The following is a 12,100-nucleotide window of genomic DNA, read 5'->3' on the forward strand; positions in this document are numbered from 1 at the left end:
ACCGACGCAATGGACATGAGTTTGAGTAGGCTCTGGGATTTGGTGATGGACAGGGAAGCCTGGCGTGCTGCAGTCCACAGGTTTGCAAAGAGTCGGACGTGACCGAGTGACTGAACTGAACCAAACTTCCTGTGTATATATATATACCCAGAAGCAGAACTGCCCAATCATATGGTAGTAGTTCTACATTTAATTTTTTGAATAACTATACTGTTTTCCATAGAGGCTGAAAACAGTTTGCACTCCAACCAAGAGCATAAAAGTCTTTCATTTTCTCCACATTTTTGCCAGTATTTGTTCCAAATACTTGCCAGTATTGCTTGTCTTGTTTTGATAACAGCCATTCTAATAAGTATGAGGTAAAATCTCATTGTGGTTTGATTTTCATTTCCTTCATGATTAGTGATGTTAAGCACCTTTTCATGTACCTGTTAGCCTTTTATGTCTCCCTTAGAAAAATACCTATTGAGGTCCTCTGCTGGAAAATCCCATGGACAGAGGAGCCTGGTAGGCTGTAGTCCATGGGGTCGCTAAGAGTCGGACGACTGAGCGACTTCACTTTCACTTTTTACTCTCGCATTGGAGAAGGAAATGGCAACCCACTCCAGTGTTCTTGCTTGGAGAATCCCAGGGACGGGGGAGCCTGGTGGGCTGCTGTCTCTGGGGTCACACAGAGTTGGACACGACTGAAGTGACTTAGCAGCAGCAGCAGCAGCCCATTTTAAAATTGGATTATTTGTGTTCTTTGCTATTGAGTTGCATGAATTCCTTGTATGTTTTGGATATTAACACTTATTAGATATGTGACTTACAGGCATTTTCACCCATTTCATAGGCTGCCTTTTCAATTTGTTGACAGTTTTTTGTGTGTGAAGAAAATTTTTAGTTTAGTTTTAGTTTAATAGTCTCAATTGTTTACTTTTGCTTTTGTTGCCGAATCCAAAAAAAAAAATCATCACAAAGACCAATATCAAGGAGCTTACCCCTATATTTCTCTAGGAATTTTATGGTTTCATGTCATGTTCAAGCCCTTTCATCCATATTGAGTTGATTTTTATTAATGGTGTAAAATGGGGATTCGGTTTCACTCTTTTGCATGTGGATATCCAGTTTTCCCAGCTCGCATTTAAGACACTATCTTTTCCCCATTGTATATTCTTGGCACCTTTGTCAAAAACTATTGACAGAATACATGCATTTATTTCTGGGCTCTCTATTCTGTTTGCCTGACCTACGTGTTTGTTTTTAAACAATACCACAATGTGGTATTGTCTAATTCTATTACTAAGAATTAGAAATAATAGACTTAGAAATCAGGTAATAGAATTAGAAATAGATATCTATTTCTATAGAATTAGAAACCAGATAATAGAAATCAGGAAGTGTGATGCCTCCTGATCTTTTTCAAGATTGCGCAGGCTCCCCTGTGGTTCCATACAAAATTTAGGATTGATTGTTCTAGTTCAACAAAAATGGCATTGGAATTTTGATAAGGAGTGCACTGAATCTGTAGACTGCTTTGGGTTGCATGGACATTTTAACAATATTAATATTTCCAATCAATGAACATGGAATAGCTTCCCATTTATTTGTGTCTTTAATTTCTTTCATCAATGTTATAATTTTCAGTGTCTACATCTTTTACATCCTCGGTTACATGTATTTTTAAGAATTTTATTCTTTCTGGTGCTATTGTCAATGAATTTTTTTCTTACAACAATTTATTATTTCTCTCTCCAATAATTCATTATTAGTACATAGAAACAATTGATTTTTGTGTACTGATTTTTGTATCCTGCAACTTTATGAATTTGTTGATAGTTCTAACAGTTTTTTTTTTTTTTTGGATGTAGTATAGGTTTTCTATAAGGTCAAGTCATCTGCAAACAGATAATTTTTTACTGCTTCCACTCAAATTTTATGTCTTTGATTTTTTTTTTTCTTACCTGATTGGTTTGACTAGGATTTTAAGTGCTTAATCACCATATGTTCATCCTGATCTCATTAATTGATACTTAATAACTCTGGATTTCCCTTCCAGTTTGATGGAGAAGGCAATGGCAACCCACTCTAGTACTCTTGCCTGGAAAATCCCATGGACGCAGGAGCCTAGAAGGGTGCAGTCCATGCGGTCGCTAAGAGTTCACGACTGAACGACTTCACTTTCACTTTTCACTTTCACGCATTGGAGAAGGAAATGGCAACCCGCTCCAGTGTTCTTGCCTGGAGAATCCCAGGGACAGGGGAGCCTGGTGGGTTGCCGTCTATGGGGTCGCACAGAGTCGGACACAACTGAAGCGATTTAGCCGCAGCAGCAGCAGCAGCTCTGGATTTCCCTTCCAGTTTGATACTGAACCAAGGAATGGAATGATTCTTACACGAGCTTTTGACATATCTACTGTCATTTTCTATTACCTTCTGATATTTCTCCTCTTGGATAATTGTGGTGAAGATTCTATTCTATTTTTCAATTAGGTCAACAATTACATTTTATTTTATTTACTTTATGACTTTGATAGTTATAAAGCAGGAGTCAGCAAACATTTCCTGTAATGGGCTAGATAATAAATATTTTAGGTTCTGTAGGCTGTATGGTCTCTCTCATAACTATTCATATCTTAATAGTTTTAGTGCAAGGTCAGCCAAAGACAATACTAAAAAAAAATGAGTGTGGATATTTCAATAAACTTTTCTTTACAAATTAGACTAAGCTTATAGTTTGCTGATCCCTGTAATAGAATATTATTTAAAAACCAAGAAAATAAAGAAACTACATAATCATACTATCCTAATACAATAATATTAATAATTTTGCACTATTTTTGTTGTTTTTCTATATTCATATATTTCTGATGAATTTACAGATTTAAATGTAGTATAATCTAATTAATCTATGACTTAAGTCATAAGTATACAAAAATACTGAGCGACTTCACTTTCACTTTTCACTTTCACACATTGGAGAAGGATATGGCAACCCACTCCAGTGTTCTTGCCTGGAGAATCCCGGGGACGGGGGAGCCTGGTGGGCTTCCGTCTACGGGGTCACACAGAGTCGGACATGACTGAAGTGACTTAGCAGCTTAGCAGCAGCATACAAAAATAAATAAAGGGATCTCTGACTCAAACATTGAGTACTTATGCTAAGTGCTTATCAAGTACTTATTTACTCAGCTAAATTTCCACAAAAGCCCTATAAGATATTGTCCCTATCTTTTAAACAAGACTAAAGCTCAGGAAATATTAGAAACTAAACCCAAGTGAAACAATAATATCAGGGACTGGATTTCACTAATCACTGCTGACTCTTAAAATTACATAAATAAAATTAGAAATAAGACTAATGGTTAATGTATTTAGAAGAGGAAACAAGCATAAAAGAAACTAAGTATTTTTTTATTATGTCATCTGTGCATATCTAAAATATTCTTATGGCTCAAAATAGTCAAAGACATCTAATGTTCCAAGACTTTAAGAGAATAGCTGGAAAAGTTCTCTTCATGGCTACATTTATATGTTAGAAACCGACCTGAAATGTCCAGAAAACTACAGCATTAAGGTCAAATGAAAAACTTTTACCACAAATAATGCACAGAATGTAGATTCTATTGAAAAATGGATACATCAGAGCAGGAACACTTTTATAAGTATTAATAGTCCACAGATGCTAATTGTTTAAATTGATAGAAAATATTATATCTTATCAAAGAATGGCTTTGAAAAGATTTGTATGTCTTCAGAATGTTTACAGTCTGCTTTTGTAATCATCTTTGGCTCTTGGAAACAATAAAAATTTGTCTATCTAGCTATTTCATTTCTCTTTGGTCATCAGTTAACCCAACATGATGGATTGATGGCATATGGGCACTGGAAATAGCATATTATAAAAAGTATAATATTAAGTAAGACAGAAAAGGAAAGAGACAGATTGTAAGTGGTGGTTAAATCAGCTGAAAATACCACTCAGTCTTTGAAAATTGTCTAAATAATCTGAATTTATATATTATTGAATTTTGTCATTCTATTATTAACGTAATCCAATTTCTTAATGCTTAGAAAGCAAATATTTCTAGAAGAATATTAAAGAAATATCAAAGGGCATTTGTATGTGGTAAACTACTTTTGTTATATTATCAGAGTGTATAAACTATCATGAGGTTTAAAGTCCTGATTCTGCAATTTTCCTGCTTGCATAAAGGAATCTAAAACATCTTTCATTACCAATTCATGATTTTCAACTATTGTTGCATTTATCACATCTATAAGCTAGAGTAAACACAGAAATACAACAAGATGATTTATTTTTCAGTCATTTAACAAATCATAAATAACATTTCTCAATTATCTTCAGTTCAGCTCAGTTCAGTTGCTCAGTTGTCTCCGACTCTTTGCGACCCCATGAATCACAGCACACCAGGCCTCCCTGTCCATCACCAACTCCCGAAGTTCACTCAAACTCATGTCCATCGAGTCGGTGATGCCATCCAGCCATCTCATTCTCCCCTTCTCTCCTGCCCTCAATCCCTCCCAGCATCAGAGTCTTTTCCAGTGAGTCAACTGTTCGCATGAGGTGGCCAAAGTATTGGAGTTTCAGCTTCAACATCAGTCCTTCCAATGAACACCCAGGACTGATCTCCTTTAGAATGGACTGGATGGATCTCCTTGCAGTCCAAGGGACTCTGTGGGAGAGGGCAAGGGTGGGATGATTTGGGAGAATGGCATTGAAACATGTATATTATCATATGTGAAACGCATCGCCAGTCCAGGTTCAATGCATGATACAGGATGCTTGGGGCTGGTGTACTGGGATGAACCAGAGGGATGGGATGGGGAGGGAAGAGGGAAGGGGGTTCAAGATGGGGAACACATGTACACCCGGGGCAGATTCATGTCAATGTATGGCAAAACCAATACAATAATGTAAAGTAATTAACCTCCAATTAAAATAAATTTTTTAAAAAGGCAAAAAATATAAAAGAGTCTTCTCCAACACCATAGTTCAAAAGCATCAATTCTTTGGCAATCAGCTGTTCTTCACAGTCCAACTCTCACATCCATACATGACCACTGGAAAAACCATAGCCTTGACCAGACGGACCTTTGTTGGCAAAGTAATGTCTCTGCTTTTTATCATTTTAAAATCATTATATCAACATAAATATTTAAATATACTAATATTCAAATAATGTCATTATTATTAATATTGAAATTTACTAATGAGCAAGGTTGATGCTGGGATTTCCATTTTATAGATATAAATCTATGCTCACAGAAAAGTGAAAAGGCCTTTTTAAGAAGCATTATATGGTGGAATTATTTTTTCCCTCAGTACTTTGATTTTTGTATTGTTATTTTTTCATAGCTCACCAGTTTATGTCAGGATATTATCTTTTTTACTCTTTCTCCAGCATATTTTACTTGACTTGAATTATAATCACATCTACCTCATTGCAAGTCACTATTCAGATACCTCTTCACTTCCTTATCTCCAACGTGCTTTGTTTCTTCTACTTAAATTGACATCTTGGGAATCTCTGAGCTGAATCACTGCAAATTAGACCAAAGTCAATGAAGGCTTAAAAAATTCCACTTTCAAGATCATCATCTATTTATTATTAACAAGTCTTGAGTTGACCAATAGTTCAGACCAAATTCATACATACTCATTAGGCTCAGGTTATTTTTCTGTGCACAATTCTATATTTTATACAACTTATGATTACTGTGTCTTGTTCCTTTTATTTGTGGGCATAATCAAGAAAAAACAGAGTAGAAAAAAACACAGTTCACAGATGCTCACTTGAATAGACTTCTTTGGATTATGCATGATATTGTTAAACCTGATTGCTTGAAGTGTGGCATTTGAAGGCAATACAAAGGAAGAGAAGGTAGTGCAGACTCTGGATTTTCTAAAGAAATGGAAAAACACAGGTTGCATGTATAATTGAGATTCACAAGTCTGATTAGAGTCACTACCTTTAATTCATCCAGTAAATTGTGACCATGTTTTAATAATTAGCAAAACTGAATATATATACATAAATATATTTGTGCACATATATTTGTCAGTTCATTGCCAATTACTTAGATATGAACAAACTGATGAAACGGGTACAAAAGAAAAAAATTGAAAGTATGAAATGAAGATCAGTTTTTTTTTAAGTAATGGTAAATTACACATCTACCATTTGAGAAGGAAATTTATTGGTATTCATTAGTTGTCCAATAACTCCCTATACTCATTTAAATAATTTGCTCTAAAATTCAATTAAAATATCCATTGACAATGAAAATAAATGGAAAATTTTAAAGATAATTATTAGAAATACTATGAACAATATTGGAGAACGATACGGCAATCCACTCCAGTATTCTTGCCTGGGAAATCCCATGGACAGAGGAACCTGGTGGGCTACAGTCACAAAGAGTCGGAAATGACTTAGTGACCAAATAACAAATCAATAATACACGTCTTACAATGAGACACGCTGAGTCACGAAAAATGAAACCAAAAGTATTTAGAAATCTTGTGGTTTAAAAATCAAATGCCCTAATCAGATCTGGGTGATTGATGAATATGCTAATAAATTGCCCTAACATATCAAATGTCTTTATTTCAACTTAAATCTGATAATGAGTATATAGAAACTAGTATTTAGGGTTTATTTTATTTGGGTCACACATTCCTTTGCCTAGATGAAAGTTAAGAAAAAGTCCCCTTTCAATTAAATAATCGGTTGCCTGCCTTGAATCCAGGGCCACCTATCCCTAAGTGTTGAATGAAAGTGAATCAATATCAGGTCAAATGAGGTTTGTCTGAAAGCATGAGGAAAGTCTGTTATCTAGTTGCTGAGTCAGTGAGAAAAGGAGGCTAGGAAGATGAGCCACAAATAAAATCTGAGAAACAGATAAGGTTGGAATTAGTTTTAATTTAGGCTGGGAATGGAGAGTTCCAGACTCAGTGGATCTTCTATGTCTGGAATAACAGCAGGGAGAAGCAGCTACCTCTCCTCTGGACCTACCAGGAGGCTCAGGAGCCTCTGTGACTTGTTTTAAGCTGAGTAATTCAAGGGTGGCAACTCCATCCTACCACAAGTAACCAGCCCATTAAATGCAGAAAACCCTTCTTATATTTGGAGGAAACACATTTTCAGTCAGTTTCCTCTGGCAGAGAGAGTTGCCTGGAGTTCAGGGCAAAGCCTCAGAGGAAAGCCTCAGGCATTCCTGACAAATGGACACTGACCATCCATCTGTGCTTAATTATCATCATGGTTCATGAAGGTCAACACAGGGGCCAGCACATGAGCACATGGCATGGCTACATTTTAAATGCACACCAACGTTTCTACAAAATTGTCACAGAGCTTTAACCTGACTGTTTTCCTCCAGAAAGACCAACCCATATCCAGGGTGTTTTCAACACATTAGTCAATAACCCCGGAAATTTCGGTGATAGCTATAACTATATTCATCTATTTTATATCTCTTTCTCAATACCTATTAAACTATCATATTTTTACATACATTTATGCAAAGAAAATTATGCAGTGCACATACTGAACTTTAGTTTTAAAAATGGAAGTCAGTGTTTTAAAATTTGTGTGTCTGATTATAAAAAACAATAGAAAAAACAATCCTTAATATAGGAAGGAAAGAAACTGTTCTGGAGGCTACATTCAGGTAGGCATGAAGCTTATTCTCCTCTATAAAAGCAGTTTTATTACTCAGCCATGAAAAGGAATGAAACTGTGCCATTTGTAGAGATGTAGATGGACCTAGAGACTGTCAAAAGTAAAGTCAGAAAAAGAAAAACATATATTGTATATTAATGCATATATGTTGAATCTAGAAAAATAGTACAGATGAACCTATTTGCCAAGCAGAAATAGACACAGATATTGAAAAAAATGTATGCACACTAAGGGGGCCAAAAGGATGATGAATTAGGAGATTGGGATTCACATATAAACACTGTGTGAAGGCTAAATTGCTTAAGTCATGTACAGCTCTTTAAGCATTTAAAATGTGGCTCACTAGGCTACTATGTCCATGGGATTTTCCAGGCAAGAATACTTGGTTGCCATGCCATCAATAGATAACTAACCAAACCTACTGTATAGCACAGGAGACTCTACTCAGTGCTCTATGGTGACCTAAATGGGAAAGAAATTAAAAAAAAGGGGGGAGGGATATAGTGAAAGTGAAGTTGCTCAGTCATGTCCGACTCTTTGTGACCCTGTGGACTGTAGCCCAACAGGCTCCTCCGTCCATGGGATTCTCCAGACAAGAATACTGGAGTGGGTTGCCATTTCCTTCTCCAGGGGATCTTCCCGACCCAGGGATCAAACCCAGGTCTCCTGCATTGCAGGCAGATGCTTTAACCTCTGAGCCACCAGGTAAGACCACTGGATATATGTATCAGTTCAGTTCAGTTTAGTAGTTCAGTCGTGTCCGACTCTTTGCAACACCATGAATCACAGCACACCAGGCCTCCCTGTCCATCAGCAACTCCCGGAGTTCACTCAAACTCATGTCCATCGAGTCGGTGATGCCATCCAGCCATCTCATTCTCTGTCGTCCCCTTCTCCTCTTGCCCCCAATCCTTCCCACTATCAGAGTCTTTTCCAGTGAGTCAACTCATCTCATGAGGTGGCCAAAGTATTGGAGTTTCAGTAGCTAATTCAATTAGCTGTACAGTAGAAACTAACACAACATTGTAAGGCAACTATTCTCCAATAATTTTTTTTAAGTAGTGTTGATTACTGTAACTAGGATGTATATAATATAGTATATATACTGAAGCCACGCTGTAGTATTGGCTAATTTGATTTCTTAGCAATTCACATATATGTCACATGTTTATGATGGGTTTTACTTAAAACAAGGAGCTTAAATGATTCAGAGCTTTCAACTTTTTTGTAAAAGTTCAATTAGTTATTATAATCCCATTAACAGGAAGTGGTATTTTTAATCACATTTGCAGATAAGAGCATAAGGAATCAGAGGCATGAAGTGATTTTTCCAAAGTGTAGTGTCTAGTCAGTGATCACACTGATACCATGACTAGCAACCTTCTGTTAGGCTCATTGTTTCTGATTCCATTTTAAAACATCAACTAGGAGGCTGCTCTTTCTGCTTCCAAATATACTCTTTCAGTTTTATTTCTATTTTTACTTATTTATTTATTTCTAGTGAACTTGCAGATTTCAATCCTTGCACATATTCTTGTCTGTCTTCTCCATCAGAATTCAAATATTTGTTCTCTGGAATACTAACTGCCAACTATCCTTCAAAGTCTTTAGAAAATTCACTATTATTCCAGCTTATTTATATGTCATTTCTATAATGTTTTTAAGTATATAGGCTACAATATGACATTGTTGTTAACAAAAGGGGACTTGATGAAAACATGTGGCTACTTCAAGTGTTTTTCAAAATATTTATGTGGTAGGATGTCTGAAGCCCAAGAATTGCACCTTCCCTTCCAGAAATCAATATGGGTTGATTAATCTATGGAGAAGAAAGTGTAGAACAAAGTGATGTATTAAAGTGATGGTCAATGCTTAGATGCTAGTGTTATATTCAAGGCCTTTTTCATTCAGTTACATCAGAATGTTCCTTTATATACCTTATAAATAATAATTCTTTAACTTCCTCAATCTAAACCATGCTGTGTCAATTTCATGAACCCTTATGAACAGTCTACACAATCCAGTAGTTAATGTTTCAAAATAGTCCAGAAATAATATATTTAGCAAACTGAGTCACAAATTAAAGCAGTAGACGTCAGAGACTATTGCCTTCACTATAAATTCTTTTTGATAGCCTATAAATAAAGTATGAGTTGTTCTTTACATCCTACCTATACAGTGAACTATGTTTTCACCTACAGGAATTAATATGTTCCTAAGAGAATAATGGACTGGTCTTTTTGCTCTTAGTTCCCTCTGTCTCATACAGAGGATACAGCAATGTCAAATTAATGTACAATGTTTATGTTTTGGTGACAACTCACCTAGTTTTATAATAGGAATTTAACTGAATCTAATCTTTTCTTTTCCAACATGTAATTGAATTAAAATTGGAGTCTAATCATGGGAGGTTATTTTATTCTTCAAAGTGGGCCACCTTTTACATCCTACTGACAAATTTACTTTAACAACTAGACAGCAGAGATCTCAATAGAGCATGGGCCACAAAATGTCAGTAACACAAAACTTATTGTAGATGCAAACTAGAACTATAGTTAAAAGGACTCTGAGGATGCTAACAATTGATAACAAGGGTCAAACTAACTACAGATGTTTTTATAATGGGAAAAATAGAAAAAATTATATGAACCAGCACATATTTATGATGAATTTGAAATGAATATCCCATATCAAATAATTCCTCTGATTTATAATATTATACTTTGAGAACTGTGTAAAAGCAGTTATTGTGAGATGCATAGTGGTCCCACAAAAGATATGTCCATGTCCTAATTTCCAGGATCTGAAATATATTTTATATGATCCTATAGACTGAACGTTTATATTTCCTTCAAATTCATATGTTGATACCTAATGATAATTGGAGGTGGGGCCTTTGAGAGGCAATTAGGCCCTTATGAATGGGATTAGTGACCTTATATATAAGACCCAAAAAAAGCTCCCTTGCCCCTTCCAGCATCTGAGGACACACAGAAAGATGGTTGTCTATGAGTCAGGAAGAGGACCCCAACCAGTCACTGAATCTTCTGGCATCTTGATCTTAGACTTTCCAGTCTTCAAAATTGTGAGAACTATATTCTGTCACTGATAAGTCACCTAGTCTATAATTTTCTGTTCAGTTCAGTTCAGTCACTCAGTCGTGTCCGACTCTTTGCGACCCCATGAATCACAGCACGCCAGGCCTCTCTGTCTAGCACCAACTCCTGGAGTTCACTCAAACTCATGTCCATCGAGTCGTTGATGCCATCCAACCATCTCATCCTCTGTCGTCCCCTTCTCCTCCTGCCCTCAATCTTTCCCAGCATCAGGGTCGTTTCAAATGAGTCAGCTCTTCACATCAGGCGGCCAAAGTATTGGAGTTTCAGCTTCAACATCAGTCCTTTCAATGAACACCTAGAACTGATCTTTAGGATGGACTAGTTGGATCTCCTTGCAGTCCAAGGGAGTCTCAAGAGTCTTCTCCAACACCACAGTTCAAAAGCATCAATTCTTCGGCGATCAGCTTTCTTCACAGTCCAACTCTCGCATCCATACATGACCACTGGAAAAACCATAGCCTTGACTAGACGGACATTTGTTGGCAAAGTAATGTCTCTGCTTTTTATATGCTGTCTAGGTTGGTCATAACTTTCCTTCCAAGGAGTAAGTGGCTTTTAATTTCCTGGCTGCAATCACCATCTGCAGTTATTTTGGAGCCCAGGAAAATAAAGTCAGTCACTGTTTCCACTGTTTCCCCATCTATTTGCCATGAAGTGATGGGACCAGATGCCATGATCTTAGTTTTCTGAATGTTGAGCTTTAAGCCAACTTTTTCACTCTCCTCTTTCACTTTCATCAAGAGGCTCTTTAGTTCCTCTTCACTTTCTGCCATAAGGGTGGTGTCATCTGCATATCTGAGGTTATTGATATTTCTCCCAGCAATCTTGATTCCAGCTTATGCTTCCTCCAGCCCAGCGCTTCTCATGATGTACTCTGCATTTAAGTTAAATAAGCAGGGTGACAATATACAGCCTTGATGTACTCTTCTTCCTATTTGGAACCAATCTGTTGTTCCATGTCCAGTTCTAACTGTTGCTTCCTGACCTGCATACAGGTTTTTCAAGAGGCAGGTCAGGTGGTCTGGTATTCCCACCTCTTTCAGAATTTTCCACAGTTTATTGTGTTCCACACAGTCAAAGGCTTTGTCATAGTCAATAAAGCAGAAATCGATATTTTTCTGGAACTCTCTTGCTTTTTCAATGATCCAGCAGATGTTGGCTATTTGATCTCTGGTTCCTCTGCCTTTTCTAAAACCAGCTTGAACATCTAGTACTTATTAAACAGAGTAATAACAACCAACTAATCTACCAGTGTTTTTTTCTCCATATCTCTTGTCCCAGAACTTCAAC

General features: G+C 36.6%; 1 protein-coding gene across 13 annotated transcripts in view; it reads right to left on the reverse strand.

Moving 5' to 3' along the window:
• SLC16A7 (solute carrier family 16 member 7) overlaps nt 1-12,100 on the reverse strand; it is a 217,187-nt gene that overhangs the window by 94,167 nt on the left and 110,920 nt on the right. For 3 of the 13 annotated variants that reach the window (XM_055396368.2, XM_055396365.2, XM_055396364.2), the window contains exon 3: nt 5,471-5,547. The exons of the other annotated variants lie outside the window; for them this stretch is intronic. The gene's annotated coding sequence lies outside the window, so the exon portion shown is untranslated. The remainder of the gene's footprint in view (nt 1-5,470; nt 5,548-12,100) is intronic. 13 annotated transcript variants of the gene reach the window in all.

The sequence above is a fragment of the Moschus berezovskii genome, chromosome 6 (assembly GCF_049115385.1).
Source record: "Moschus berezovskii isolate FMDL1 chromosome 6, NW_MosBer_1.0, whole genome shotgun sequence".
Lineage (NCBI taxonomy): Eukaryota > Metazoa > Chordata > Mammalia > Artiodactyla > Moschidae > Moschus > Moschus berezovskii.